The sequence below is a fragment of the Schistosoma haematobium genome, chromosome 1 (genome assembly GCF_000699445.3).
Source record: "Schistosoma haematobium chromosome 1, whole genome shotgun sequence".
NCBI lineage: Eukaryota > Metazoa > Platyhelminthes > Trematoda > Strigeidida > Schistosomatidae > Schistosoma > Schistosoma haematobium.
In genome coordinates, this window is record NC_067196.1 from 48313635 (window position 1) to 48333699 (window position 20065).

The following is a 20065-nucleotide window of genomic DNA, read 5'->3' on the forward strand; positions in this document are numbered from 1 at the left end:
TAATGACCAAAAAATTAAAATTGAATGTACATATAATATAAACTTTAAAAAGACTGAAACACGGGGGAATTTAATATTTAAGTGAAACATAGAAACGTGCACATAAACACGCATCTACATACAAACATGCAAATAAGAGGACGATTACTTATATATAAAGAATGAAAATGAAATAATTTGCGGTTCTAAGGTGGTGTATGTAGTGAGCATACATTTGAATATAGATAAAGCACCATATCTGATAAGTTTTCTTGATCATTTATAGTATTGTACACGTCAATTTTAAAAATAACAATGTTTATACCGCATGTGGATAATACTAACATGTTAATAAACACACATACATAGAAAAGTAAATACTGATGACCGGTAAAATAAGGACATATTTAAGTAAAAAAAATATATATGATCTGAACTAACCAATCTATCACTAACCTCATTGGGCAATTAAATTAATCATAAATTTGAGCTCATATCATTTTCTGCGCGTGTATACAATTGTACATAGAGATATGTATAATATGTACTTGTGTGTGTATGTGAAATAACATTTGTATTCGTGAGAGTATGAGAGTAGAGAGAGAGAACGACTGAAAACTATTGTCCATAGTGTCTACTTAAAAAAAATTATTTACTCTTTATTTTAAGGATCATCAACTTGACCACCCTACAACTACGACGACCACCACCACCATCAATGTAACCATCAAATACAATAATTTCAACAGTAAAAATAAACCCCGACCTGATGACAAGTTAAACATTAAAACAATATAGTATATGAACAGCAGTATCAACAATCGTCTCAATTTACACAAGGGGGTAGAATGCAAAAATAGACACATCATAAAACAAGAGAGTTTGTAATGTTTGTCCAGTGATGCTAAGAAAATATATATGTATATCAAGCCAAGAATAATAACAATAGAAAATAATAAAAAAAAAGATTTAATTAACTAACTAGTACTTCTCTTCCTACAAATACATGTACATAAGTAATTCTATCACTTTATATCTGAGTCATTTAACTTGAAATCAGTTTATCTTCTACATGTATAATAATCACGTGGTTTATATGTTTAAAAGAAGTAAATTGATATATCAATGCAAACTGGTTAATTATTTTTCGTAGAAACTAAGCATAAAATAACCAGTTAAGATCAAAAATGAATATGATATTTGTTTTTTAGATTGTTCAAAGTTTCTATTATAGTATATTGTCATAATAGGTTGAGAATGTACTGAAAGTCCTTTACAGTGTTGTTTGGATCTCTTTTACTTTAATGAAAATCTTTCGAATTTAACATAAAAATCCATCATCTGAGAACTCATTTCTAAATATTGATTTTAGGAAAATATACAACACCATATTGATATACGGTTGAAAATAGGATTCATTAAAAGTAGAATATATGATTTAAAAGATGATTTACTCATTATGTATGGTAAGAAACCTGGTTTATTAATAAAAGAGATCTTGAAAGTACAATACTAAGATGAGGAAAAATTTCATCATTCTCTACTTCACAAGTGTTATTTGATGGATATCAAAAATCTCAGAAAATTATATTGAAATAAATTTTCTGATGGCAATACATAGATATTTTTAGCTATCGACGGGATAAGCAATAAATTATACTATGGTGTTTTTAAATACTTCACTACTCATGAAAGTCCAAGATTCCTTATTACTTAAATAAACTTGATTATTGAGACTTGAATTCGTGAGAGTATCATGATTATAAGTAGAATATTTCTAAAGAAAATCATTAGTGACTAGCTTCACGATGCAATTTCAGGAGTTCTAGTGAGAAGCCGCGACCAGTCGAATCTAATCTATGTTGAGTGTGAGACAGTTATCCACCTGGAACAATGGGTGAACGGTTATGCAAGATTACGGATTGATTGAAGTTAAACATTAATACCATCGAATGTCAGCTTAATGGTCTACAGGTTAAGTGTTTTCGTGCAAGACCGAATGTCCTGGCTTCGATCCCTGCATGCGAGGTCGTTGATGCGCACTGCTAAGGAGTTTCATACTAGGACGCGATAACTGTCCAGTGCTTCCAGGCTTTCAATTGTAGTCTATTTTAAAACTTGTGATTTCAACTGTAAAAATATTATTTATCATTATCACCTCTATGTAGAAAGGAGCCATCACTATATAGGCCAATGCATTTCTTAATGCGGCAGGAGTCTCACCATCTAGCGATGTATGTACCTCGATATGAGTGAAAGAAAATTTAAAAACATTAATTTGGTGCTAGTTAGCATACGAAGATCTTAGAATCATTCTTATTGTTCGCCTCTAAACAATGTGGTTTATAAATCATACAATATACAACTGAAATGTTTTTCAACGTTGATTCTAAATAATTGTCGTACTATATTTATACCGAACCTATATAATCATTTAATTTAAATAAGGAGTTGGGAATTAAATAGGAAATATGAAAGTTCTTTATATATAACATTAAGATTTGTTCTAGGATTTAGATTTCATGTTAAACACTACTTCACTTCATGACATTATTTCACTATGACAATATTTCACCATCAGTAAACTCAATCAGAATTCTAACAGTCAATATGTTGATGGATCCCAGCTACCGCTATCGTTTGATGTTTTTAAAAACACAATAAAATTAAAAAGTCTTAAAGGTGATGTACTTGTAAATCGTTGAAGATTTGATGTGAAATAATCGGAACTCTTGACTATATTTCCTTTTAGTGAAGCAAAATTTTGATAATATTCATCATTCAAGAGACTATATAAACAACAGTTATTATTAATATAGAACTGTCTAAAACTAGTTAATTAACTTGCTTATTAGAAAGTCCAATAGTCTTTACAGTAAGAAAATATTTTCATCAGAATAAATATTGTGAGAGTAAGTAGTTTGTGAATACATTACCTTTGGAAGTGAGCTATCGGAATTCTTTGTTCCGTATTTTCACACTTTGGTTATAAGCTATTATTATCTAATTATCATTATTCATTGCAAATTCTTGCTTTACATGTGTAAAAATCTTAATAAATTTTCGAATAGAATTTTGACCTCATTCATTAATGAAATATATTTTAATTCTTATTGATAATCCTTGTCACGGTTGAACTCCACTGGTCACTACTTCTCACTAGAACTCCAGGATATACCTCGTGAAGCCAGTCACTAGTGAGCATATGTTGATTAATATCTCGCAGGGAGCGAGATCGTGGATGCGCACTGCTGAGGAGTCCCACAATAGGACGAAACGGCCGTTCAGTGCTTACAGGTTTTCCATGGTGGTCTAGCTTCAACTGGCTCATGATCTTAACCATTGAAATGTGTTTAACTCAACTTTCAGTAAATCCATAACAAATACATTAGCCTAATAATACTTTGAAAATTAAGCTGTAGTAATATTATTACATCAATACAAACATCAAGACAGTCCTACTGTACGGAGCTGAAACTTGCAGAGCTACCACAACAATTATCAAAAATGTACAAATATTTATAAACAATCGTCCACGCAAGGTACTCAATGTCCGTTGACTGGATATCATCAACAACAGCCTACTGTGGGAGAGAACAAACCAACTCCTAGCTGAGGAGGAAATTAGGTAAATCCACTGGAAGTGGATAGGACATAGATTGAGGAAATCATTAAACTGCATTACGAAGCAATCGCTAACTTGGAATCGTGAAAGGAAACGGAAAAGAGGGAGGCCAAATAACACACTGCGTCGGGAATTGGAAGCAGACATGAAAAGGATGAACAGCAACTGAGACAAACTGGGAAGGATTTTCCAGGATAGGGTTGGATGTAGAGTGTTGGTGAGTAGCCTATTTTCCTCCATGAGGGGTAACAGGTGCAAGTAAGTAATATTATCATATAGAAGTATCAATCCAAGTATAATTTCTTCAATTTATATCAATACTATTAATAAAATACTGTTGTTAAGTGAGTGATAAATGGTAAGGAAACGGATGAATAATTACATGTATGAACTTAATAAAGTGTATTGATATATGTGTGAATATTTATTAATTTGATTGTAAGTGAAGCTCCTTGAACTTAATTTGTAAGTAGATGAGACTATACAACCCTTACTACATAACCTCGAAAAATCCCAGTGTTATACAACTTTTGACTAACCATATTTTATTAACAACTTCCTTCAAGTTTCAAAATCTTCAAATTCTAGAAGAAAATTATAAATCATTCAATAAATCAAGTTGATAGTGAAGATCATTCCCCGATAATACTGAAAAAGACAAAATATACTTCTTGATTTCATAACTTACTAACTATTTACAAACAATTTTGTGATTTCACAGGTTGAAATCATGAGTCAGTTGAAGCTAGACCACCATGGAAAACCTGGAAGCACTGGACGGCCGTTTCGTCCCAGTATGGGACTCCTTAGCAATGCGCATCCACGAACCCGCCCCCCGTGGGCTTCGAACCCAGGACCTACTAGCTTCGCGCGCGAGCACTTAACCATTAGACCACTGAGCCGGCATCCAACGGTGGGGGTCAGTTGAAGCTAGACCACCATGGAAAACCTGGAAGCACAATTCCGTGGAATGGTTCAAGTTAGACATCAACACCGTTGGATGCCGGTTCAGTGGTCTAGTTGGTTAAGCGCCTGGTGCGAGACTGATAGGTCCCAGGTTCGAATCCCGCGGGGGACGGGATCGTGGATGCGCACTGCTGAGGAGTCCCACAATAGGACGAAACGGCCGTCCAGTGCTTACAGGTTTTCCATGATGGTATAGCCTCAATTGACTCATGATTTTAACCAGTGAAATTTTGTGATTATAAGCAAAGGTGGATGGTGATTAGCAGCAGAATCCAGGATGCGTGTTCTGTCTTGTCTTGTGATTAGCGTCCATTAAAATATAATGATCAAGTTGTTCAGAGATTACTTTGTTATAAGAATAGAAATATGTATATAAAATATGACGGCTTTAATCCAATCACATAAATGATAATGGGAAATGATAATAAAAATTAGTTATCTATTTTTTTTAACAGAAGAGGGTTTTGTGAAGATTTTAGTAATTTAATGGTTGAATTCATGAGTCAATTGAAGCTAGATCACCATGGAAAACCTAATGGAAATCTAATGGTTAAAATTATTATTTCTTTAATGTACGATTAACCTTAGGATAATTTTTTTCAACTTTAATCACTAACTTCATCTAGAAATTTTTATTAAACATTTACATAAAACTTAAAATTTGTATTGTACTCTATACTACTTAATCAATAAAACGAAGTTAGTGAGGAATATTGAATTTCAAAAATGTGATAAACCATTTTATTTTTTAAATATTAATTCCAATAAAAGTGTGCCCCCAAATGGCCTAGAGTGGGGAGAGTTAGCCCTCCCCTTGAAAATGCTCTCACATGGCCACGTGTATACAACCACTGCCAGGGAAGTCCTACTCACTGCCTTCTCGTGGCCGGGGTGTTGTTTACGGAATCGAGAGAACGAAAAGCGAATGTCCGGCGCTTTAACCGGGAAGGTGGACACGGTGAGTCCATCTAGGGGAGTTGGAAAACCCTGATTCTAAACCAATGGTGCACATGGGATCTAGTAACCTGAAGGAGCAAATGGCGTATGAACCAATTGTTGGTCACCACCTTCCATGGGACTGCATCTCCTTACGATGCCCCACTGCCTTGTGGATTAGACCTTCAGGTCGAAGGCTTGGGGTGTGGTTCCTAAGAGAATCACCTGCTTGGGTTCGAGCACCCGGGCAGTATCCCAGCCCTCACACAAATCGGATGATTTATGTGGCGCATATCTATTTGGTGCCTCCTTGTACCAATGTTTGTGTGTTTAAATAAATAAATACACTAAATGTGTTAGTATAATACAATGAAAAAATAAATTTTAATTTATTTCCATAAATTAAATTTTCTATTTATTGGTTGTTAATGCCACTATTCATTATTCACTTTAGTTTAATTTTATGTTGCCCTAGTTTCTTCATCTTCATTTTATTTTTTCACTGGAAATATACCCCCTTGTTTACTGTTGATTTTTATTACTTTGTTCTATTGTGTGTGACAGAAAAAAAGAAAGAAAAGAGATGCACTTCTTCTCTTTTATATGGTAAAATGCCAATTTTCTTGCATATGAAGATTTTCTTGTCAATATTATATGTCAAAATATGTCTTACTTTTTGTATGAAATATAGACATTTTGAACAAGTTAAACAAAGCAATGTCTGATCTACCGGAAATTGACATTATCATTATTAGGAATACAGGCATTTTGAGTAGGTCAGTTTTTAATTTAAAAATACATTTCAGTAAATATACACGTAAAATGATGAAAGACAGTATTTGTTAAGAGTTATCATCTACCGAATTATCGAGAATATATCGCAATAATAGAGAGCTTGACAACAGTTTAATTCTAGTATCAAACCGGAAACTTACCTTCTTGTGAAAAGTTACTAATCATCGAGGTACTGAGCTCAAACATATTAAGCGACGTATTTAAATCCATCAACTTTTACACACCCTGATACTTTGTATCAATATTGTCAGTGATTTATTGTTCAGAGGTCTGAATTGACTCGTCTTTTCTTTTAAATCATGAATAATTCATTTCAGTAATATTGTTAAAAAATATAGAGACGGCATTAATCTGCAATGGAATTCTTCTTACTTGAAGATGACGTCGAAAATTCACAATATCAACAAGATTAAAATCTTACTGAATTCATTCGAAGGTGATTTGTTTTAAATTGATAATTTTAACACTTAAATATAAAACTAAACAGATATTTTAAGAACAAGCTTAAGATTTTAATTTGGTTATTTATTCTCTGAAGAAGTGGCTTACACTAAGTCACGAAACGTCAGAAAATCTAATATTTCTACTCATTAGGATATTACAAACATATTAATTTATTTATAACAATCCACCCAATGCTCAATTTATTCGAAATTATCAAATCGAACCTTGGTAATGATACCTTAAATTTTTCAGCTTAAATTTTCCAGTACAGTCTTATTCTACATTCTATTTCCAAAGTTTTTTTTAAGTATTTTTGTGCTAATTATAAACAATATGAAAGTTTAATTAACAATCTCATAGGGATTCCAATAGTTCGTAATTTAAACTTTGAAAATTAAATAATTAATCAATTAAAGTATGAAATATCTTCTGGTTACGATTATTATTGATCTCATTTGATAGGTATTCATTATTATTTATTTATTTCAACACATAAATATTGGTACAAGAGGGCACCAAATATATATGCGCCACACCATATTTGTGTGTGTGTGTGTGGGTTGTGATACTGCTCGGGTGCCCAGATCGAAGCGGGTGGTTATCTTAGGTGGCCACACCCCGAGCCTTTGACCTAAAGGTCTGATCCACAAGGCAGTGGAGCATCGTAGGGAGATGCAGTCCCATGGTAGCCGGCGACCAAAATTTGGTTTGTACACCATTTGTTCCCTTAGGATACTGGAGCCCATATGCACCAATGGTTTGGAATCCGGTTAAAGCGCCGGAAGGTATTCACTCATTATCAAAAGTTTGTTGACGATTTACTTAATAACTGATATAATTTACTTTTATTAAAATATCAACAGATTAGGCACAACATTTTAAGTACAAAATTTAAATAACAAGAAAAAATGTATTAGTTAGATGGTGAATTTACAGTCAAAATGGTTCTTTTTTCTTGTTATCATATAACTATACAGTAGATCTGTATTTGTGCAAGATATTTTTATATTTTAAAACTTTTCACTTTTTCACTTTATGCCTCTGTAAGATATTAAATCACTAAATACATTGAGAGGTAAGGGTACCTTTAATCGTGCTAGAAACCGTATACTGAACATGGATAATTGAGATGTTGCAACTTCAGAATATTAGTTGGTTCTTGCTACTTGGGATCGTAAGTTGGATGACGCGAGCAAAATCACGGAAATCCCTTGCTAAGAATTTTTTGACATTCGAATTTAATCAAGGCGGTATCTGAATACTCCAATTTTTAGCTAATTTACACTGAATAACAGTAAGATTTGTATACATTAAGCTGATTAGTACTAGACACTAATTAATGAATAATTTACTGCATAAGCATAGATATGCAATGTCATAAAATTGACCGCCTACAACCAACTGACACAATTGATGTGATTATTAATTGAAATGTAATTAAATGTAGTAGACGTCTGAAAAAAGAAATACATATTACAACCGAGACCCTGACCAGTATATCATGAATCTGTGGCTTATTGACTAAAAAAACCGGTTTTTAGCCGATAGGTCGCAGATCAAAACTCATCTTCACCTACTAATTTCTGGACAGTCGGGTAATATCACTATCCTTCACATCAGAAATAACTGACTGAAAGCTGACTAAAAAAATAGTATTTGGTAAATGAAAGGCGTAACATCTCAACTAAATTATTTGCTCATATATACTGCTAACTGGTCACAATCCATTTATATCGATTTGACATATTCTAGTGTGAATAATTATTAATTTTAACACAAACATTGGTACAAGGAGGAAACAGACTGCAAGTAAATTTGTAGTGTTTCACAATAGTCTCGGATAGACAACAGACATCGATGTTGATACTTTCTAAAGACATAGCTAACCCTGTCTGTTGTCCGATCTGCATTAGTGTGCGAACGTTGAATGAGACCAGTTTGAATGGCACACGTGGTTTCACAAAGGCTGTTTCAGATTTCGTATTCAATGGTAGTGCTCAACTTTCGACTGGTCAGTGACGTGAGATCGTTTAGATAGGACAGATTTTCCACCATAGAGGAGCTGCCATGGGAGTTGAAAAATAAAGGAGTGTACAAAATGGGTATATACTAATAGACAAGTGACATAATGTAAAATAAAAATAAGTATTAATAAGTAGTTTTGTGTGATTTACGGGGATGAGAATTAAAGCGCGAATAGTTTTTGTAATTGTAGTCATAATTTAGCTAGTGAACGGGTTAGCATACCGCCCTGATGCTCAGATCGAAGCAGATGGTTTTTTACGGAGCTACTTCGCGGGCATTTGATGTGGAGGTCCAATCCACAAGATGGTGGACCATCGTCAGGACATGCGATCCCATGTTAGCTGATGACCGGTACACCATTATTCCATAGGATCCTGACACTCATGTTCACTATTGGTTTGGAATCCGAATTTTTCAATTCACCTAGGTGGATATTCCGTACCCACCAACCAGGTGCCAGACATTCACTTTTCGTTTTCTTAGTTTTGTAACCAGCACCCGCGCCTCGAGAAGAGAGTGAGAATGATTTTATTGACAGTGGCTGTTTGCGTGTGGCCACATGAAAGCATTTCGAAAAGAGAGGACTCCTCCCCCCCTCGGCCGTACCAGGGCACTTGGGGTGAACAGAAGTTCTTGCAGGAATAAACATTAGTTCAGTAAGCAGAAACCATGTGTAATTTAAAACCAATTTTATTTTATGTTCAGGTTTTTCAATGGTCATTCTTTATTTTTACTTATTTTCAACTGCAACTTTAAGATTCTATCTTTTTTGTTGTCTATAGTGATTTCACGTCTAGTGATCTGTATATTGATACACAGAATATCAGCTACAATTATAAAATACAAATAGATACGTAATGGCCAACAACAACTAATCAAAATTAAGGTAGATAGGATAGGCTCTCGGCTTTGCGTAAAGCAATCCGAATAACTCTCTCCTATGTGAATTTTCTGTTGATAATACTGTCCAGAAAGATAATAAAAACTTCATGATCAGACAATTCAAATGATTGATCATGATGTAGTGACTCATGTTATGTTTGTATAATTCTTCCTTAGCATCATTCTCTTCAATATTACAGATACACCTTGTTAATGAGGACTAAACAGACAACATCTAGATCCAGGGTTTTCTGTCAGCTACTTCCAACCACATAAGAGCACAGAGATTAAAACAAAAAAACACTAGATATATATTATATTCCAATGTGTATTTCTTTCCAGAAAAAAAATGTATTTCAATATTTTGCACCTGTGTACACGTTTTCTTTTGTCTCACATTTATTTCACTAAAACAACAGATAATCACATCTGAAATAGACTTTATTGTCAATATTCACTTTTATTATACTTTTGCAATTATCGTTATATACTTTTGTATCCGATATTGTAATTATGCTGTTTCTTTTCTGTTCTTTCACCAAACACTTTCAATTCACTTGTTCATGTGAGTTTTGGCAAACAAGAGTATCTAAAAAAAATTTTTTTTAAGTTGGTAAAAAAACTCATACTACTTATGTACTCAAATTTTTTATAGGGATATTCCGACTGATAAATTATTTCATTAGATTTAATTTAAGTATTCATATGTGTACTTTTGTATGTTCAATGTGAACTTGTTTGTTTTATTGTATTATATTTATTTTGTATTTACATTGATAGTTTTTGTGCATATAAATTTGTGTATGTTTGTGTGTGTGTGTGTACGTGTGCATCTATACATAAGTAATTATATTGTCTTAAATCATAAATGAATAGGTTTTGTATGTTTCTTCTATCGCTCATCGTTAAGATTCTATTTGGTTTATTGTTATAATCTTTTCTCATTCATTATGACTGACTGTAAAACATTTAATTAAAATTAATCTTTCCTACAGATCTTTAACATTTAAAGATCCTAATAAAAATATACCAAACTACATGTATATAAAAAAAGTATGATGAACAATAGTTGGCACACAGCCAGTGTTTTATTTTAATTATTATGGTTGCTATTAAACTCTCATATATTGAGTCTATTGTCCAGACATTTATATGCGTAAGATGTTAACACTGGTCATCATACTATTCAACAAGTTGAGTGAAATAAAAATAAGACCCCACATACACACAAATACTATATACATACATATATATATAGGCCTTAGTAACTAAACTTGTATTAAATAAATAATAACAATAATGTAACAAAATGAAACTTGAGGATAAAAAAATACCCAACTGTTTCATTTATTCAAGCATAGTGATCTGACTGTGTATTTCAAAATACAATTTATGATGACACATTTATCTTTCTGTATTTCAATAGATAAAGAATATTTTTTTCTAAGAAAAAAATCTTTTTTTTATTAATGATTACTCATAAATGAATCCATGAGTAACTAAATTTAATTATTACTTTTTTAAAATATTTTATGACATAAATAAAAAGTGAAATTGAAGTTTCATTAGTTTACTATTGAGTTGATTAAGATGATTTACATGATCATTACATGTAGAATATTGAAACATTAACAATAGGGCCATAATTCATTTTTCTATTCATCAAACGCTTAGTGATAAAGAGAAAATATTAAATATTTAATCATTCCTTTAAACTTTATCAAATACAAAATTGGTAACATAAAACAAAAAATCAAATCAGAAATTATGAGTACAATAATTTCATATTGGGAATAATGTAGAGTAGACTAATGTGGACTAGACATGCATGACATCGATCACCACCCAGTGATCAATCAATTGTGATTACATCTCAGTCCTACAGCAGGTCGGTCGAGCCTCGGATAGCTCAGTGGTAACGTCTCTGACTGTGAAGCTGGGTGACACGAGATCGAATCCGCCAGGAAGCACCAGTCCCCTCAAGATTACAGGTACACCTTGCTGACGAGTGCCAAGTAGCACAAAACCCGAGTCCAAGGTTTTCTGTTGACTACCTTCAACCGTCATCTTATCTCAACATGGTGCACGCAATGTCGAGTCACCTAGACTAGTGGTCACATTGTAACTTGGTCGATAGCATTCGATCTGCACTAATAAGGACTAGACACGCATGACATTGATCGCCACCCAGTGATCAATCAATTGTGATGTAAACCCTTTATTAAAATTTAAGTAAACAATATTATTGAAAGCTAGACAAAACTTGGACTATACTAAAGCAAATTTTTAAATTCAGTAGTACGAATATTCCATGTATCTAAATAAATGATCGCTCTGGTTGTCAGAAGGGGCATCGGCCTCGTAACTTCCGAAGGAATTCGGCTTTCATCATGAGGCGTCATAGTTCTTCTAAATGAAGACCTTCTGACTCCCGAGGCAGAGTTTAAAAGGTTTGAATAATTTTTTCTGCTTAGTGTTTTTTAGCGAGTTAGTTTTCTACGGGATGGGGACGCTAACCCCATGCCCAACCCTCCTCCTTTATCCGGGCTTGGGACCGGCAGTGGCCCCCGGAGGGACTTCAGGCGGAGTTGAATTCAGTGGTAACTAAACACTAAGATTAACATCTGTTATTCAATTGTATTATATTCTGAACCAAAAAGCTTTCATTTAGATAATAAATGACATGATCTATTTAAAAAATGACTCAAATTACATGTACACACAAATTATGATTTAAGGTGCCACTTAGATATTTAGTAAGTTATAATATCGCGAAGGGGGGGGGCAGGATCGTGGATGCGCATTGCTGAGTGGTCCCATACTAGGACGAAACGGCCGTCCAGTGCTTCCAGGTTTTCCGTGGTGGTCTAGCTTCAATTGACTCATGATTTCAACCAGTGAAATTATATATAACTTCAAGTTTGTAAGTTAGTTTTCATAATAATATCATGAGAATTTCCCGTAAAAGTTATTACAATAAGACTCATTTCATTCACCAATCTATCAATTTGCAAAAATACTATGTACCTAAAAGAGATCAGAAGAATAATTAATCAACGGAACAATATTTTTACCTGAATATAACTTGATTAAGAATTGCGAGAATAATAATCAGGCTTTATTTGATTAACTGTTCGTCCTGGTGAAGCATCCGATATCTTAAAAAAATATCGCAAACTCGTTAGAATTCCTATAGAGGATTTTTGTTACTGAAACAGAAATTTGAAATAAGTTTGCGTGTAAATATATTTTGGTCAAGCAAAATTATCTCAATGTGTCGTTTATTTCTAGATGATAATTCAATGTAAGATGTGCATGTGGAATCTTGGAAAATCACATGCACTATAGTAATATACTTACACGGAATTCTTGATTATTATACAATTTCTATCATTATGACCTTTACGTTTTTCTTCAGATCTATCAATTGGACAGTTATCTTTCATAATTCTGACCCGTAATTTATTTCCAGCCTTATATTCTTCGTTTGCCCCTTGATTACTGCGTAACCTCATTTGATAATAAGAGTCTCAAACCAGTTTATGATGTAATCTATTCTATCCTTCTATAGACATATATTTCCCATCTAACTATAAATAGGAATGTATAGCTTAAGTAAATGATTTCATCAGAAATGAAATTTTCTTGATTTTATGATTAAGTATCATTTTTTTAAAGAATGAACTAGCTAAAACATGTTCCGAATTCTATGATGTCCAGGTTTTCAATCATTTGCATTGCTAATGATTCTTATAATGTGACAACATAGTTCTCTACTGTTTCCTGGTTTCCAATCGTTGTTTAGATAAGTGATTTCCGAAAAGTATCTTTTATGATTTCATTTAGTCTAAAAGGTATCCTAAACGATAATGGATTGACTTACATTTATCAATGTAGTCACGTACTAGCTATTATTAATGATGATAGCTAAGAGCGATGAATATAGAAAGAAAACCTAAAACATTTTTTTGTTAATCCAAGCGAAGACATTTTATTAAAGATATCACCGTGAATGCAATAACAATTATCGATTTGTCTACGCAAAACTGGGATCTTAAAAGAGAACATAGACAGCTTTATCACATATACACTTTACCAGTGAATAACCAATCAACAAGAAACATAGATTCATACTTTTTTTATTAGTTACCATTCAGCATGTAAAATATACCAAATGTTTAAAAAAAGAAACCAAAAGATCAGTTTGATCAATGATTTCGTACATTGTTTTTACATTTTAAGATTTTGATCACCTGTTCTAGATATATAATAGTTAATCATTACCGATAATCAGTGTACTTAAACAACAAACAAACAAACAAACAAAATGTCAAGTTTTACAATGATTATTCACAATAGGTAGCATGACCATTCGCCATATTTTTTAAGTAAACAAATGTTTTTTTCAAAAAAATGCCAATTATAAGTGTGCGTTGATTTTAAAAAAAACAACAACATGATAATACATTATAGACTAGTTGATATCTTATAATAATTTATTTGTGTAGAATCATTTTCATCAAAAACAAACAAACAAACCTAATCCTTTGTACAATGGATAATCATAACAATTAATATTTAGTCAGTAGAAATAATAAAACTAGATTTAATCAAGATGATGATTGATATGAAATGGAAACAAGGAACTAAATTATATATAAAACTCAATTAAAGTACTTTAAAAAATTCGATTTGTTTACTTGAGAATTCAAACATGGTAATTGAATATATTCAGTAGATTGTTAAGGTCATATATATATATATATATATGAATCCAACCTTAAAGTTGGCATTTTGATGATAAATTTCTATATAAATAAGCAAATATCGAAATAACAGGTGCTGATGAACTAAAATAATCGTTTATTCTTTCAATGGATCAAATTTTTTTTCCCAAGAACATTTTGTTTCATTGCTTATTTTGATATAAACAAAAATATTCCCTATTGAATATATAAACAGAATTCTTAAATTTCATGACAAATATACGATCATATTTGTGAGATGTATATCAGTGCATCAATAAACTATAGTTATATGTTTCTGTATATTCTGTATGAAAGGTTTTTATGGAGATTGTATTTTTTTTGATAATGGAATATATTCATCACAGATTAATCTTAGTGGGAGTACCATTGAGTAGCAAGGAGTACTGGAAAATAATATCACCTATAAATAGAAATATGCACTTGTTTGTTACGGAATAATTAATATAAATCAGAGGTGTGCGATTCACTAGTTTAAAAGTTTCATTTCAGTTTTTAAGGGTTTTGGAGTTATCCTATCGTTGATATACTTGACTGAATTTTAATCAGTGTGATCTGACATATATGCACCTTGTATTGGTTGTCTCGATATAGCTGTTTTCTTTGAAACTTGATAGAACAGATAGATTGTAGCTAGCAGTAAAATTCATGATGAGCGATTCATTCAATCCTGGACTCTAGCTGGATAACGCATTAGTCTTTTGAAAAGAAGTTTACCAGGTTTGAATCCTCGAGTGAGCATCAACTCTGGGATGTAGATACATCTAGCCGAAGAAACCGAAACGGGACGAAACGAATGTCCTGGATCACAATCCATCTCTTCTGTACGTTTGACATCATTCTGTGTGCATTTGTAATCTTAGAATTCAACTAGCTTGGATGTATGGAAGAACATTGATTGAAGATGATAAACAATGAAATAATTTGACCCATAAGTATAGTTTAAATAAGAATAATGAATGCAAAATATTTCTTTTTTATTTTGCCTGATAACTGTAAAAAAAACAATTAAACCAAACTACATCAAATGCTATGACCTGTCAGATAAGTCTACGACTAAAAAATCATAACAATTGTTTGAATCACAGACTGGCCTTGGTAAAAAAACATTAAATACCAGGAAACACTGGATAGTTGTTTTATCTTAGCATAGAAATTCTTAACACTGTGCTTACAATATAGTGCAGTAAAAAAACATGTCTACATACTAATACAGAGAAGATAGTGTGCAGGGAAAATATTTAAAAAGAAATATTTTAGCATATGTTCAGCGTTTCCTAGTTTTCAGTGGTTGTCTATAATTTCCAAGAATCTCCGCAAAACCGCTTACTGACGGCTGCAGATTTTGATGAGTGATATTAATTCATAATGAAACTGTTACAACTGAAGATCATGGTGAACTTTATGTTATCTGTACTATCAACACTATTAGTATCTTATGAATTACAATAGTATTAATTTATAGCTTTCGAATTCAGTAGAGTATATAGCGGTTATATCAGAGTGATATAGTTAATATAATGATTCTATTGTACACAAACGATGACATAAATTGATGGAAGGCTGAAAAGGTCACACAATTTAAGTCTATTTACGTAACTATTTACAAATTGAGATGACATCGGTCGGTTTGAATATGTTCATTGTCTCTAGGATTGCTATTCATTAGGAAATTCAAGTTTGCAAGTAGTTATTTTCAATATACTAATATATACTAATATATTTATACGAAGTTTTCAGTCTTTACATGAGGGAATTCAAACAATGAATGAACATTTTAAAGCAATAGATGTATATACCACCGATATGCACTTCACCCATTAATACTACTATATTTACAATATATTACTTAAATATTAAGTAAGGAACGATATACTTCTGTTAACTGACATTGAAAAAATGAGATGAAACCCCAAGTATTATCACTCAACATGATCAAATTTGAGTATTATTATTATTAGCTTTATTCAATATTATATTTTTAGTAGAACATAGAATTTTCAGCTTAAAGTATTTCAATAAGTCTCATTTTCTTTTTTCTTGATCAATCTTGACAATAAAGAATGAGTGATCGCCAGTTAGAAGTTAGCAGTCCAATCAATCGACATTTATATAATGTACATTGCTTTCACAGCATAATACTACCAACCACGAGATCTCTGATTGGACCTTTTGTAACTTGTACAGCGAAAGTTTGTATACTTTTCAGAAACGTACCCGAATAGGTTATTTTAAAAGTAGTAATTTGAAAATTCCCATAAAATACTCAAAAGTGAAATAACTTATAAACGTACAACTGTGATCAATCATTTCTTGTTCAGATTTTACAGTTATTTAAAATCATTATGTAGAATATAAGTTAGAAGAAATGTTGTATTTCTAGTAAACATCAAATTACTTTTTATTTTATCAAAACAGTATTTAAATAAATACAAACATACTTTAGACAAGATTAAATAAGATATACATATGTAGAATTTCATAAATGTGTATTTGTCATATGAATTGAAACACTTGTTAACATATTGTTAAATAAGTTAATGAATAAATAAACTGAGATTTAAAAATCTGTAACCATGTTTCAAATATCTTACAACTATCACTGTAAAGATCGTCAAAATTGTGTCTTTCTCTGTTATTTCAATTGTTGAGATCATGAGCCATTTGAAGCTAGATTACCATGGGAAACCTGGAAACACTGGACGACCATTTCGTCCTATTGTGGAACTCCTCAGCAGTGCGCATCCAGTTAATCAGTCAGTAACAACGTAGAATTTCGTACGTACGTACATCAGTTCGAGTTTCCATACCACATTAGCAGAGATGTAGTTGTCGATTCAAATCCCATAGTGGTAGAGGTGGTAAGACTATAAGCAGAAATTGGAAAGATTAGGGTTTAAAAATGTTATTCAAGGAGGCAGTGCGCATCCACGACCTCGCCCCGCGAGATTCGAACACAGGACTCATCAATCTCACGCGCAAGCGCTTAAGCACTAGACTACTGAACCGGCATCCGACGATGTTAACGTCTAACTTCAACTAGTCCACGAAATTGCGTCACCGTACACCAATGTCTTCAGTGAGCTGGTATCTCACAATAGACCCGGTTGAACTCCTCTGCTTACTGCTTCTCGCTAGCACTTCAGGATATACCTCTTGAAGCCAGTCACTAGTAAGCATATGCTATATCATTTTTATGTTTTCTTTTGTTCATCTCTCCAACTACAACCATGGAGATGTCGTAAAACATTTAATTTTATTGTCTCTTTCTGTTTTCTTTTATACACAATTCAATTATAACTTGTAAAAGCTGTATTGGTTTCGATGTTCCATCACGATAGAAATGATATAAATAATTCTCGTAATAATTAAATTAATCACTTTATCATTTAACACTTTCAATTTCTAAACGTTTATCAAAACAATGAGAACAGCATGATTTATTTCATTCAAATTTTAACGACAATAATAAATTGCATCGAAATTAAATTGTCAATATCATAAATTTTACTGATAATATTATGACTAGTTTTTTTTTTATGATTAACTTGTTTTTCTCTCTCCAGAAAACTCATCTTAAACAAGCATAGCAACCTTATTATCCCTTATTTCAACCGTCTCTCTCTCCTTACTTAACTATATGTTATAGTTTTAATCAGTAATATACATACAATGAATAAAATATAAATTAGCTGGCAGGCAAATTAGACGTATTGAGCTATGATTGGTGCTTATGTTTCCTCAATGCGGTTGTGACTGGATTTTACAATGAATCATAATAGTAATCAACTGAAATATACACATGTTGTAACAGTAATAATACTAATGTTAACAATACTGATGAGAATAATAATGATCATTATTATCATTATAATTTAAAACCAATACAAAAGTAGAATGTACTATTTCATTGTGAATATTTATTCTTATTTGATTATTTATTATCTTCGTTTTTTCTCTCTCTTCTTCTCTACATCTATTGCAGTTATTGTCATATGTTTATATTATTTGTTAGATTGTTTGTTCTAAAATAAAATACTAATTTTTTTTTGCTTAGTTTAACTCAACAACAATAACACTGACAACAACGGCAACAGTAACAACAACAAAAATGATAACAATAAAGAAATAAAAAATATATTTAAATGGAAACTAAGGCATAAAAATGATAATTACTTTACTGAAACTATTCATCTTATTATCGGTATTAATTTACTCAGAAATTGAGTCCTAGTGATTATCAGTTGAAGGTGAATTTTCTACGGATGAATACATGCGGCATATATATATATATATATATATATATATATATAGAAAGAGAGAGGAGGAGGAGGAGAAGCGAGTGAGTAGGTGAGTGAGTGGGGGTGAGCGAGAAATGAGATATCCGTTTTGTTTATTTGTACAAGTAGTAGATGATGAGATACAAAGAAAGAGTGAAAAGGTGAAAACGTTTATAGTGAATATATAGTTTATGGTGAATGTTGTCACATTAATCATTATTTTTTTAAATAAAAAAAAACAACACAACATACATTATATTCACTCCATCTCAAAAAGTCAATGAGTCAAAAAAAAACTAAAAGGAGATGAACTTGATTAAAAAAAAGTTGAAAAAAAAATTAAGGTCAACTTTAAGAAATTATAAATACCGTATTCTCTAGCCTGAATTAGATGAACTGTTATTTATATATCAAGATTTTATGTTAATCATTCAAAAGTATCTGATGAGTAAGTAGATTCAATAATAATAATAATAATAATAATAAAACGTGTATTTATCTCTAAACAATAACGAAAATTTTGGTAAAAAATAAACACCGGGTGTTTTTATTTTGTGTTTCTTCAATAAATGTTTTTCATAGTAGAGTTTTATGATCTATATTTTGAGTCATTTGAAATTCTAATTTTCACTGATATATAAATGGTTGATGGTTAATATTGGGTTTTCTTCAATGAAGTTTTTAGTTTCTGTCGAACTTTACTTTTACTTGTTTTTGTTTTGTGTCCTGAAGTGAACTGATTAGTTTCTGTGGACGTATATAATGTCTTTATTTACCGACTACTCAAAACTGATTGAATTACAACAGAAACATCATGGTATGAATGTAAATGCATTCCTTCTTTAAAGATACATTCAAATGTTGATGGTATAATTAACATTCATAAGTAGGTAAATACATTTAATTAGTGGATTTGACGATATTGGATGGTCGTCACGGTGTGTCATGAATTGACTGGAGTCATAATGTTGGATGATTGGCTTATGACTCAGCTATCTAAAGATATCATGATCACCACCACATCCAAAGGCTTTTGGGTTGATCTCATGTAGAAGTGAGTGTATTGCTCTCTGAGTCCCAGGCTCAGATAAAATATTCGGCCATTCATTCATAAATTGTAATGGTTTTCGACCTAATGTTAGTTTATTCCAAAAATTACTATCGTATTCAACAAAATCTTCATAAAGCTATTCAATCTATTTTAATGTTGAGAATAATCAACAAGAATCCATGAACTTACGTTCCACATTGAGATGAATTAGTAACTTTCAGGAACTGTTAATCTCTAATTATTTGAAGCTAAACAAAAAAGATTGTTAGCATTTCAATGTAAAGGGTAGCATACATATTTATTACCAATAAAGGGC